A 12,127-nucleotide genomic window follows, 5' to 3' on the forward strand; every position below is an offset into this window, starting at 1 on the left:
CGTCAGCTAGATGGCAACGGGGCAGATGGTGCCCCTGTGGAGGTAAATCATAGCCCCGAGGGAAGAAGGGCTCGGGCTGAGCACTGGTGCGACGACCCACCCGCACCAACAGCCCAGACGTGGGCTAAAAAGAGCAAACATATAAGCGTATGTGACGAGGGCAGCTGTGACCCGTGTGAGCGTGGGGGGCAGAAAGCCGGCAGCCATTTTGTCTTCCCTCATGATTGTCTTGAATATTGTCGGCATTAATAAAGATTTTTGTCACCACTGCCACCAAAGGGTAATGGAGGTCAAGCACCTGTGGTAGTATTAAACAACAGCATCTGGCTATGAATCCCTTTTTGCAGGGATTCATGAAGCAGAGACACAGGAAACTGAGCTCCTTGTAGCCACTTTTCACACACGGCATCACAGAAAGTAATACAAGACACTTTTCAACTGTCAAAGCTGATCCACTTGTCTCCCTGCCATCATTTACTTCAACATAAGAGCTGGTAGCTTTTGAGGAAAAGAAAGTATTGCCAAAGCCTTTATTCTTTAGGTTTTCTGTTTTTTTTTTGTTTTTTTTTTTAAATCTATTACTTACCACATTCAGTAATGCTGTCAAGTGGAACAGTGTATCAAGCTCTGTTAACTAGTAACCCATGTAGTCTTCATAACATGCGGAGTAAACCTTGTCTATGCATGCCATCTTTCAGCAGCAACATTTGTTCTGAGGTACCAACCAGTCATAAATTCCAAATTAATTAATTTAGCCATGGGTTGAGCTGTCTTGGAGAAAAGCTGACTTTAGGAGAAGGACCTTTGACATAGCGCATTTGGAGACTGTACCAAACTTGGCAAATCTTACTTGCTACTTATGACACATCCAGCCTCGATTTCTCCCTGCAGTTCCCTCTTCTTCATGGAAGGGATAAAGCTAATGCAGTCATACAAAATGCTATGTCAAGCTGATGGGATCCCATGAACCAGGTTTAAGTAGGCACAAACCAGCTGCATCTGGATGTGGGGTTGTGAGAAGGGAGAAATAAGAAATGCTGTCTTCATTAAGTATCTCTTGGATGCAGGAGGCATCATCCAGAATCCCCAGTTAGTGATTTGTTGTTCCCTCTGTTATAGGGGCAGAGTTGGTACAAGACTGGCTTCTCCAAACAGCTGCAGTTTAATTTATAGCAAAAAAAAAAACAACCCAAGAATATATAACAGCTAAAGACACACATGTTCTGTGATGAGAAAATTGTGAAATTTTGCTATAGAACACATCTTGCCACTTTTTGAAAAGGTAAGATTTATTAAATAGCTTTATTTATAGAGCAATATCTAAAAGATGAAAAATGTCAGTGTTTTAATACAAACTTGCCCTTTAAGGAAACAGGAGACTAATAAAAATTAAAAGGTCTAAAACATGGATCAAAAAGAAACAAGCTCCCTGTGTTGGTAACATGAATATTTTCATTATTTATGATGACAGTTACAGGGAAGAGGTTGGGAGAAATGTTTCAAGTTACAAATAGCAGTCTGTGAGTTACTGCTGTTAGACTACAGAATTTTTCATAGTTATATTGGTATCCATATTAGCTCTTTCCGTACTCACACTTGGAGACATCAAGCAGGATATAGGAAAACAGGATGAATATGGACAGCTAAACACAGCAACCTGAACTGCAGAGTTTGTAGTTTAAGTTTGGTTTGTTAAGTTTGTAGTTAAGGCTGATGAGTTTAAGGAGTTTCAGAGAATCTTTCATAATTGACTTATCAGTCTGCATCTCATTAATTTAGGATAAAAAACAATCTGAAAGGTATTTTCTGTTGACTGTTGTCTTGTAGCCAAAATAAAACAGATGACATAATTTCTCTCAGATAAGCCTATGTATAGGACTGGGTTTTAATCATATTCTGATGGGTACTGATCAGTTTCCTGTTTATTATAAGAGATAAAACAAGAACTATAAGGGATACCTCAGTCTTTGCAACTTTTCTTTTTATTTATTCAAAATTCATTATTAAAGAAAAAACTAAGAGTGATGCAGAGAGTAAGGCTAGGAAAAATATGAAAGTCACACCAAATGTCAGGTAATTGGGAATAGGGGGTAAGAAGTTTCATGGATCAGTGCTACTTGTTGAACATCTTTCACTGTAATTTGAATTAATTCAAAATTCAAATGTGGCACTAAAAGCTATTTAAATGATAACTCATTCAGTAATAGTTCTCCATCACTTGGAAAATTGACCGTTCATGGGTTCTGAATCACCTCTGTCTGGTGGAAACGATGCTTACTGCGTAGTTGGAAGGGAGGTGCCTCAAGACAAATCCAAAGCAATGGAAATGTTACTGGTGACTCAGTGGGTATCTGTCTTCTCTTTTGAGGAACAAATTGTGGTTTTACACAAGTCCCAAACGACATTGAAGCATGTAGTTGCTGTGCCCTTAGAAGAGTATCAGGAATTAGCTCCAAAACTCATCTACTGTATTCTAAGCCTTCTTCTCCCCTTTCTCACAACAAAGTCTGTGTTGGCTTCTTATGAAGTTAATTGTCCCATTGTACCTGCCTGTTTGCATCTCCTGGTGTACATGCAGGGTAGGTTTATGGTCCCTGGTTATTCCTTCTTGTGCCTGGTGGCATATGTGTTGTTGGAACTGTGGACGCTGGTCTGTACTGTGCTGTGTAGTCCACATAGCCGTCACAGAGGAGTAGGGTGGCACATTCCACTACGTAGTGAAATGGTGGCTTAATGCTACACTGGGGATGTATATGATGCTGGTAAAAGAAATGTCATTTAAATATTACCTAAATCTAAATTTATGACCCTGAAACCATTAAAACACACGCTTAATCACTTGAGTATAAGAACATTTTCCACTCTGTCATGTCCCAATCAAAACTGGGTAATTAGGTATTAGTGATTTAAATCTCTGTGGTCTCGATTTAAATCACAAAGTAGTCTAATTCGCACACTGTCCTAAATTCTATTATTCTAATTTATCTCTGTGTATTCATAAGTCTTATAAGTTTCTTTGGAATAAATTTCTATGTAATGCAAATTTCTTATTATTGTTTCTTTAATATGGTTAAAGTTCAGAAAATTTCACTTCTGGTATAACCTCACAACACAAACTGTGTAAGTTAAAGACCACTCTGACCTTGCCATTGAGGTCTCTAAATTAGGAGCACATGTTTAATATTCATCCTCAGTTCTTCATAGGAGTATTTTGAAAAGAAATCCAAAGCACACTTTAAACCGGAGTAATAAATACTGTTTATTTATCAGATTGTCTGTATCTCATTTCCTGAACTAAACAGCTAAAGTCTGTTTGCACTCTTGACACTGCAAGTCTCAAAAGCTGATCCAAGAGAACATCTGTCAGTTTGTTTTCAAGACTGGACACTGCAGAAGAAAAGAAGAGGTGGGGGACAAATAACAATTTCACAAACACATCAGTTCAAACAAAGTGAGAACTTCCTCATCTGCCTTCATAAGCCAAGCAAGCTGTGCTTTAGGAATATGCTTTTAAGGACATTTTCTTCCTTTCCCCCCCCTCCCTAACAGTATTTGAAAGCAGGGGTCATTTTTCTTCTCTGTGTTCTGCTCAAACTGGTGCCAATAAATATTTTTTGGAAGTATTAGGGACTCCAAAAACTGTGTTCAGGAAATACTCTCAAAGTATATTGAAAGCAAATTAAGGAAAAAAAAAAAAAAAAAGAGCTTGTTCTGCTCTAACATGATACGCAGCTACTCTGAACTCATTGCATTCAGTGCAAGAGAAAAAGGTGGACTTTTGGCACAGAGACAGGATGATTTGAAGGAAATGCCACAGCCTGCTCTGTTCCTCACTCTGCTTTTAGCCAAAAGAACAGTTTGTGTTGGTATGCTTCAGGGGAGGAAATTCAGACCGTTAGTAACAGAACTGGTCATATGCTTTAAATTCAGTCACAGTCTTAACAGCCCTTTTTGTAGCTGCAGAAGGGGGAATTCTATCTCTAACTTCAAATATAAGGTCTGCAGCGAAAAGGTAAGTGTATATTTGAGCAGGTGTTTGGGAGCAACAGCCCCTCTCCGACATCCTCTTTTTATTAGAAAATACTGATTTGTAAAAATGAAAGGTATTCAGAGGAACAAAGCACGACAACTTGTGTGTTTGGAAGAACTGTTAAATGTGTGAGGGTGTGTAAAAGGGTAGATTCTGTCAAAATGTGTGTTTGAAGAGGGAAGAATGGAGAATGAAAGAGGGAAAGAAAAGACCCCTTTGCTTATCCCCTCCACAAGATCCAAGAACCAGAGCTTTGTTTTGTTTTTCTGAGTTGTGGAAGACTCAGATTCAGTTCTCTGATCTTTCTAGTCAAGAACAGGGACTTGACTTTGATGTTTTGGTGCTGTAGGTAGATATTCTATCTACTCTGGAAGATTCAGTTTTCTGATAAAAGAGTGTTAGAAGCCTTAGTTTTATGAGAAGCAAAAAGACAAGAATTACCAAACCCATCATCATATGCAGATCTTCTGCTTTGCAGCCCGCCCTTCTACAGGGGCTTCTGGAACATCCCATTAATAGGATATAGACTGTGTGAAAGGCCATTCAGCAAGAGCTAGCTACTGGGGCTGAAGCTGCAGAATGCAGCTAGCTGAAAGGCAGTAGGTAGACTAGGCAGACCTAAGGCTAAGTCATTGCTGAGCAGGATAACCAAGTTTGTAGTTCTCTAAAAATACTGCTATACTGTTCCTTACCTCCTGTTAGCTCTCCAAAGAAAGATACACCACCAACTGCTGTCAGTTCAGTATGTGTGGGGCTATCTATGAATATAGAATCTATGAAAGAAAGATAAATTTATTTCAATTCAGACCACGATTTTGTGGGTTCAGACATGTTGCCAGACCCACCGTGTGTCTGCTTAAGCTCATGGATTTCTCTGTGTGATTCGAATTTGTGGAACAAACAGTCATATGGAAATGATAGTGAGTCATAGCCATGTATTAGAGGGATAAGAAGTTTCTAAGTGAGTAGGAGAAAAACACAAGTGTAAATGGGATTTTGCTTTTCTCTGCACTGTGCTCTGCTTTAAGGTTGAACAACTGCCTGGAATCTAAAATAACTTCATCCCAGCTGAAGTGTCCCTGTGACTATACATACCCTGCAAGATCCCGGCACATGCAAAAAGAATACAGTGTGTTAAAGAAAGAGGAAAAAATTTTACAGGAATGAGTTAAAGGGAAAGAGTCACTTTTAGATGTTTTCTACTTGGCTGGGCCCAAGACATGTCACCTTAGAATGCTCTTAATGAACTGTCAGAAGCAACCCAGAAGTGCAGTTCACAGTAGAGTGAAAATAAAGTTGGCTTACAAGCCTCCAGAAGACCATAAAGTAATACTTAACAGATATTATGACTAAGAATGTACTATGTCTCACAAACCTTAATTTCATCTATAGTAGAATAATTGGGATTGTAGACTTTTTGTAGATTGTAGTATATAAGCATATACTACCATTACTAATATTTTTTATACCATCTATGATAATATTTTTCTAACCAAACAGTGAAGTGTTTCATTCAGACTCTCAAGTCTGAGTGAAACTTCATGATGTATAACTTCTTGGAATTCTGCTGTCCAAAAAGTTGTGAGTTCTTCATAGTCTAAATGAAATTATGTCAGGCATTTCCATAGGAACATATCTCGAGTTCAGCACTGTTCTTATTATAACTGCAGCTGGCTTTAAGACAAAAGAATAGAAAAGAATTGAAATTAAAAATTATTCTTTTTTAAATGGAGAGCTATTTCCAGTACATAAGATGTGATTCAATAAGGACAAGTGCAGAGTACTACACTTCAGCAGAAGTAACAGACAATCCGGTAATGAAACAGGGACTCACTGGTTCAATACAGTACCACATACAAAGCTTTCAAGCTTCTATGAAAGACCAGCAGCCTATGCATTGAGTGTGAAAAAACACACCAAACCCACCCAAACCTCTCCCCCTTGTTGAAATACATCGAACATTTGTATATCTAGCTAACCAAAAAAACCCAAAAAAAAAATCAAAAAAACCACCCCCCATATTTCCTCTTTCCTCATTGCTGGTAAGGTCTCGGTTGGAATTCTGTGCCTAGATCTGGATTTGCCGCTTCAAAATAGATGCGAATCAGTTGGAGAGAATCCACAAGAGTGCAAAAGCATTAGATGTTCAGAAATTTGCCTTAAAGCTAAGCTTTAAAGATCTGAAATTGTTTAGTCTAAAACAAAAGAAGACAGAAAAAGGACATGATAAGAGCATTCAAGTATGTAAAAGGTTGCTGAAAGAAGAGGGTAACAAACTGTTCTCTTTGTTGCCTGGGGTAGATCAAGAAGAAAAAGACTCAAAATGATGCTAGAGAACTTCAGGACTGATACTACAAAGACCTTTTTAAATACAAAGGGACTGATATTTTTAAATATACAGATAACAAAGCACTGGATCTGAGTTTTGTGGAGAGGATGTGGAATCTTTTTTTTTTTTAAGGCCTTCCTTATAAGGAAGCTTACATAGTTATTGTTCAAAAATTAGAAAGAACTGATTCTGCCTTGGGTAGGTAGGATCTTGAACTCTCTTCCTACTTTTTTTCTGATTTTGTGACTGTAATGCAGACAGTCTGACTGATTAAAAGGTATGCAATCAGATAGCAGAAGTCCTAACATTAATTTAAGAAGCTCACTCAGAATTTCAAGAGAAAAGAAAGAAAGAGGTGGATTAGAATTAGAGATGAAGAAGGATTTTGTTAAGACTATTGGAGACTAGTAGTTTCTGTATTGTGATAAAACCACAAGACAAAACCCAAATAGGAATACAGTGAGACTGAAAGTGAAAATGGTTGTACAGCTAGAGTTTGAGGTCAAGGATGATCAGAGGATAAAGTGCTGAGGGTGGGGAGATCAAAGAGAAATATATAACAGATGGAGGGTAGGGGTAAAGAAACATTTCCGCCAGATGGCATGTATTATCTCCTGGAAAGATTGGCAAGATTAGAGAATCTTGCCAAGAGGAGAATGTACTGTGAGTAGAGGTATACCAAGTGTATTTTATTAAATTCTATTCAGCAAGTAAGAAAAGACTTCATGTAAATTACTCTCTTACATGTTGAAATTTCATGCATCAATCCAACTTGCTCCCTTTGTGCTGTCATTATTGATATCACTAAGTATTAAATCTATAACTACGGATATTCTCTGAAATGATCAGACAAGATTAACCTTCTGTCTTTCATCTCTTCCCTATTTTTTCTTGTTGATACCATCCCTATTTCTGTGACTGTTTTTTTCCTTACTGGCAGAGTAACAAGATTCAGAGGCCTGCAGATTTTATGAATCTTTTTATGGTGGGTTGGCATCGTAGAAGGGTGGTGTGGATGTCACTGGATATCAGCCAATCTTTCTGTGAGATGGTCTGTATAGTGGGTGCCAAGAGGGATGAGGATTGCAAGGCTGAAACAGAATTGTAGAATTAAATACAGAAACAAACATAGAATGAATTCTACAAATCAGAGTAATAAGTTTAAATTCATGAAGAAAGCTTTATTCTACTTAATCCATGAAAGGACAACTTGTTCAATTTCAGTTGGAAAATGGTGCCTGTCTTGGGTACAGAATACGTTTTGCATCAAACTTACCTAATTAAATAATCAGTGCAAAGGAAGACTGCTGAAGAAAGGTGGGTTTAGGAGTCTTGCCAATCTCAAGTTTTCAAGCTCCTGAGCTTTTTTTAAATTATGAGTTTTAAAATTAATACTCTATATTTTGTTTCTTTGTATTGTCTTCTTTTCAGAAGCCTCGGAGCACTGGTTTTGAGATTCCTTCCATGAAATGAGAGCTAGAAAATTGGTTTAGTATGGAATGGAGACTCTCAAGTTACTGCAGTAGTTAATGTTTTAAGAAAAACACCACTTTTTCCAGATTTGCCATAAAGAATTAGAAACTTTGGGTTAAGTTAGAGGCCTAGAACATGAAGGTAATACTGAGAAATTGAAGAAAAAGACAACTTAAGCACAATGAGGAAGACTATAACACTGACTCAGATTTCCCTGTGAAAGCAGAATGACGACAGAAGAGGGGAGCTAGTAGAACTTAAGAGCCTAGGATAGGAAGGTTGATAGGATGAGTGAAACCATAAAGTAGAGAGCAGTGGATCAAGTGTGGAGAAGATAAGAACCTAAGTGTGGTCTTTCAAGGTCAGTCTAAAGGGCCAGTGTCCTCTCAGTTATGGTGACTAAACCAGATCTTTGAAGAGTAACAGGGCACTTCTGAACTGACTTTTCTCATGCTAGACAGTGCTGCTGATTTGGAAGCAGCAGTTTTCTCATCCTGACACCACTACTGCATTTTAAAGGGGAGCTCTTTGCCTAGCGCTGTGACTCAGACTAACTTTGAGTGAACGGGCTATCCTGAAAAGGTGTTCTTTGTGCCTTCTCACCCAAGCTGTAGGCATTTCTATCAGCTTAGCCCTGTGAAATAAGTGGCTAAAGCAAGTTAAGAAGACAGGTGTTACTGTTAGACCAAGCTGTTTGCCATAGGGTTTTATTTGCTTACCCTGGCACGTTTTGTATGATGTCAGCACACAAAGAATGTTTCTGCAGATAAAGCAAATGGCAAATGATTTCGTGAGCCTGTTTCTGACAGATGTGTGCAGTGTGAAGAAACACTGTAGCACAAACTACAGCACTCGTCAAGATCGTGTTGTTCCAGCTCGTTAATCACATTTCTCTGGTTTGTCTCCACGGATGACTATCTGTGAAAACTCAGTAGTGATCATGACGAGGCTCTCTGTTTGCCATCTCATCTACATAGATGCCTGTTGAAATTCTGTGTATCATTATCAAAGCCACACTGAAAGACAGATGGGTGTTGTACTTCTTTCATGTCTGCTTCACACTCCTCTTCCTTTCAGGGCCAAGAACTGCCTTTTATATGAAATATCCCACAGTTTGAAAAAGATTGTTTTAATCAGTACTGTCACCAAATTCTTGTTATCAATGTGCTTTAAACAAATAGATTAAAACTGTCATGGGTTTTTTTGATGGTTACTGAATAAAAGAAGAACAAATAATAGGTGCTCTAAGTTAAAGGAATTTGCATAACGAAATTACTGAATCATATTACTACAGTGAAATCAGAACATAAAATGTATTTGGAAATGTATAGATCTTAAGAGCATTTCTTTTTTTTTTATGTGAGGGAGGAAAAAGATGCTTGCTTCTCTCCACTCCAAAGAACCCAAGGGAATGTATATTTACTGCTATCCCCAGGACTTCTGTGTGCTCCTGGCCCAGTCTTTGGAAAATGTTACTAGTCAAGGAGTCATGCATGCCTGTTTTCACATCCTTTACTTGTCATGCAGCAGCTGCATTTCAGAGTTGTTAGGAAAGAGCAGTGACTACATATGGAAGAGAGCAAGATGAATATAACAGTATTTGCAGTTGAGATCAAATCTGAAAAGAAACTTAAATACCATGGTGTTCTTGGTTGCAAGAGAAAACAGGATTCAGAAATTCAGTGTACAGACTCATGAAGCGTGTCCACAGACAAACTTTTTAATTTTGGACTTTTTTGGCAAGATGAGTTAGAAGGACAGGTTCTTTATGTATCTGCCAGTTTCTTGGTATTCAATAGCAACAGCAGTGAAGCTGTCAGGTCCCAACTGCCATACTCTTATCTCTGTTGAGCTGCCATTCAGTCAGCTCAAAGAGTCTCAGAGCTTTGTGGTCCAGTCCCTGTCTCCCCAGCCATTCCTAATAATTTGGAGGGAAGAATGCACTGACAGAAGAATGCCAGGAGGAAGCAGAGACAGGACAACTGACCCAAACTAGCCAAAGAGGTATTCCACACTGCAGCACATCATGCCCAGTTTAGAAACTGGGGGTGGTTACCTGGAAGGGCTAGATCACTGCTCGGGTTGGGCTGGATATCGGTTGGCGGGTGGTGAGCGGTTGTATTCTCTTCCCTTGTTATTTCCTTTATCATTATTATTATTGGTGGTAGCAATAGTGGTTTTGTGTTATACCTCAGTTACTGGACTGCTCTTATCTAAATCTGAGGGAGTTTGAGATTCTCCTCCCCATCCCTCCGGGAGCGGGGGGAGGAAGAGGGGGGGAGTGAGTGAGCAGCTGTGTGGTTCTGGGTTGCCGGTTGGGCTTAAACCACGACATCCGCAAATCTCCTGTTAGCAGGATTAGGGAAAGTGTCAGTATTCAGAGGTGGTATAGAAGGTGCTTGGCATTACACGGTGACACAAAGACATGGGCAACCGAGAGGAGATGGAATTCCTCACAACCAGGTAGATGAGAATTTTAGAAGCAGGCTGAGTATGACATTGCTGGTTGGCAGTCACTGTGGTGAAATTCAGGACTGAAGTTAGTTCTGCCACTTAGGCACATCAGTGTCATCCTTGCACATTTGCCTAATTCTTTTCTTCAGAAGGTCTGCTGAAGGAGAAGGAGATTTGTTTATGTTTTATAGAGCAATATACTGATTGGAGAACTCATCTTGGAAGAAAGAAGCAGAATTCTGGACCACTTTCACTCGGAATTTCAACCTGCATCTCCTTTTTAAATTTTTAGACAAGCAATTGTCTTTGATAGCCCCTGTCATTTTCTCTGACCATAAAAATGCAAGAGTCCATGTGAAAGATGGTTCCTCCAGTCCTGTGTTTAGGATATTCAGCTGAGTTGTATAATTCTAGTAAAGTCCTGTAAATACTTGTGCTTTTGCTGCATATGCGAATGTCAGATAGCTTAGGAACAAGTTGTGACTTTCAGTGCAAATTCACACTGGTATCTCAGATACTTAGTACAAGTATCCCAAAATTTTAGTTTGCTAAAGTAATCAGTCAAGCCTGTCTGTCGTCTCCAGTCCTCAGGGTACATCCAACCTACTGAGTTGTGATGATATTTGTCCCTACATCTCGTTCTCAAGATACTTTCAAAAGTTTTGCTTGTTCATAAATATACCAACCTATTCTAACTTTTATTCTTCTATTAAGCATTCCACATCTTACAATATGTTTCACAAAAACTTTTCTATGAAAGCATTTATCATGCTGAAATGTTTTTATCAACAACCAGCGACTCATCTGGTATCAATATTTAGTGAGTAAATATGATTTAGCAACACTAGAATGTTTTTTTCCTCATTTTTGTAATGCTTTCTCCTTGAAAGGCACTGAGTGCCAAAAATGTTTTTCTATTGTAACTGATGCTCTATTATACAGGCTTTTTAATCGTAGTGGTCTAAAACCATCTGCTTGTGGATGGAATCACTTGGGACTTAAGTTGCTTTTGGATTTCCACTTCTGTCTTTGGAGTTCTAATAACTCCCATTCACCTGATGGTGTCAAAACCAAACCAGAACCAAAGCCCATCTGCTTCTTCCTGGTGAATTTCCCAATGCACAGCTGACACCAGATCTAGAAAGGAACTGATTCTAGGGACAAATTCTATGCAGCTTTTAGTTGGTAGAACTCATTTGGATTCAGAGGACACTATGAGAGATCCTGACACCCAATTCAGAATGAGGAATGCAAAACTAGATCCAAAGGGTTCTAGATTTGTTTTTACTAATACTGTATAATCTGGCCAGGACACCAAGGGTAATGTCATTCCTTTTGTGAAATGTTCCATGAGATCTTTAATTGGCCACAAATCACCAAGAGTCAGGTTTATCTTCTTCAGCAAGAGAGTCTCTTTGACACACATTGGGCACTAGTTTGGTACTGACTTGAAGGGAAGACTGCAATCTTCTGAATCACTACCATGGTTCTCCTGCAGCACCTGGCAGCTCTTCGAGATCATCATGGCTTCCATTCAGATTGTAGCCACTCTAGGCCTGTATTGCTTTGCAGGTCCTGAAGAGATCATAATTTAAGGTTGTATAGCAGATGACTTGAAGGAAGTGCCTTACAATTTTAGAAGCCTTTAAATGAACAGCTGGTAACTAGGTTCTAAACAGGCTAAAATTCAGAGTTGTTACAGGTTCCATGATACAACTGCAGCTTTCAAAACACAACTAGAAAGATGAAATTGAATTAGCTAGTGAAAAGGCAAAATGTGTAGGAACTTAGATGCCTTAATAAACTGTTTGTCTCTTCAGTCTGACAGCTCTCCCTTGGTT

The 12,127-nt window shown here is 38.9% G+C and overlaps 1 long non-coding RNA gene across 1 annotated transcript; it reads left to right on the forward strand.

The window, feature by feature from the left end:
• Position 1: 1 nt before the first annotated feature.
• On the forward strand, positions 2 to 3,269 carry LOC133276972 (uncharacterized). The gene is made up of 2 exons (XR_009746067.1): positions 2 to 147; positions 1,120 to 3,269. It is a non-coding gene; the product is annotated as an uncharacterized LOC133276972 (long non-coding RNA).
• The last annotated feature ends 8,858 nt before the right edge of the window (positions 3,270 to 12,127 follow it).

Source organism: Pezoporus flaviventris, unplaced genomic scaffold (assembly GCF_033815535.1).
Source record: "Pezoporus flaviventris isolate CSIRO_AGI_PZ_B2104156 unplaced genomic scaffold, CSIRO_AGI_Pfla_v1 ptg000002l, whole genome shotgun sequence".
NCBI lineage: Eukaryota > Metazoa > Chordata > Aves > Psittaciformes > Psittacidae > Pezoporus > Pezoporus flaviventris.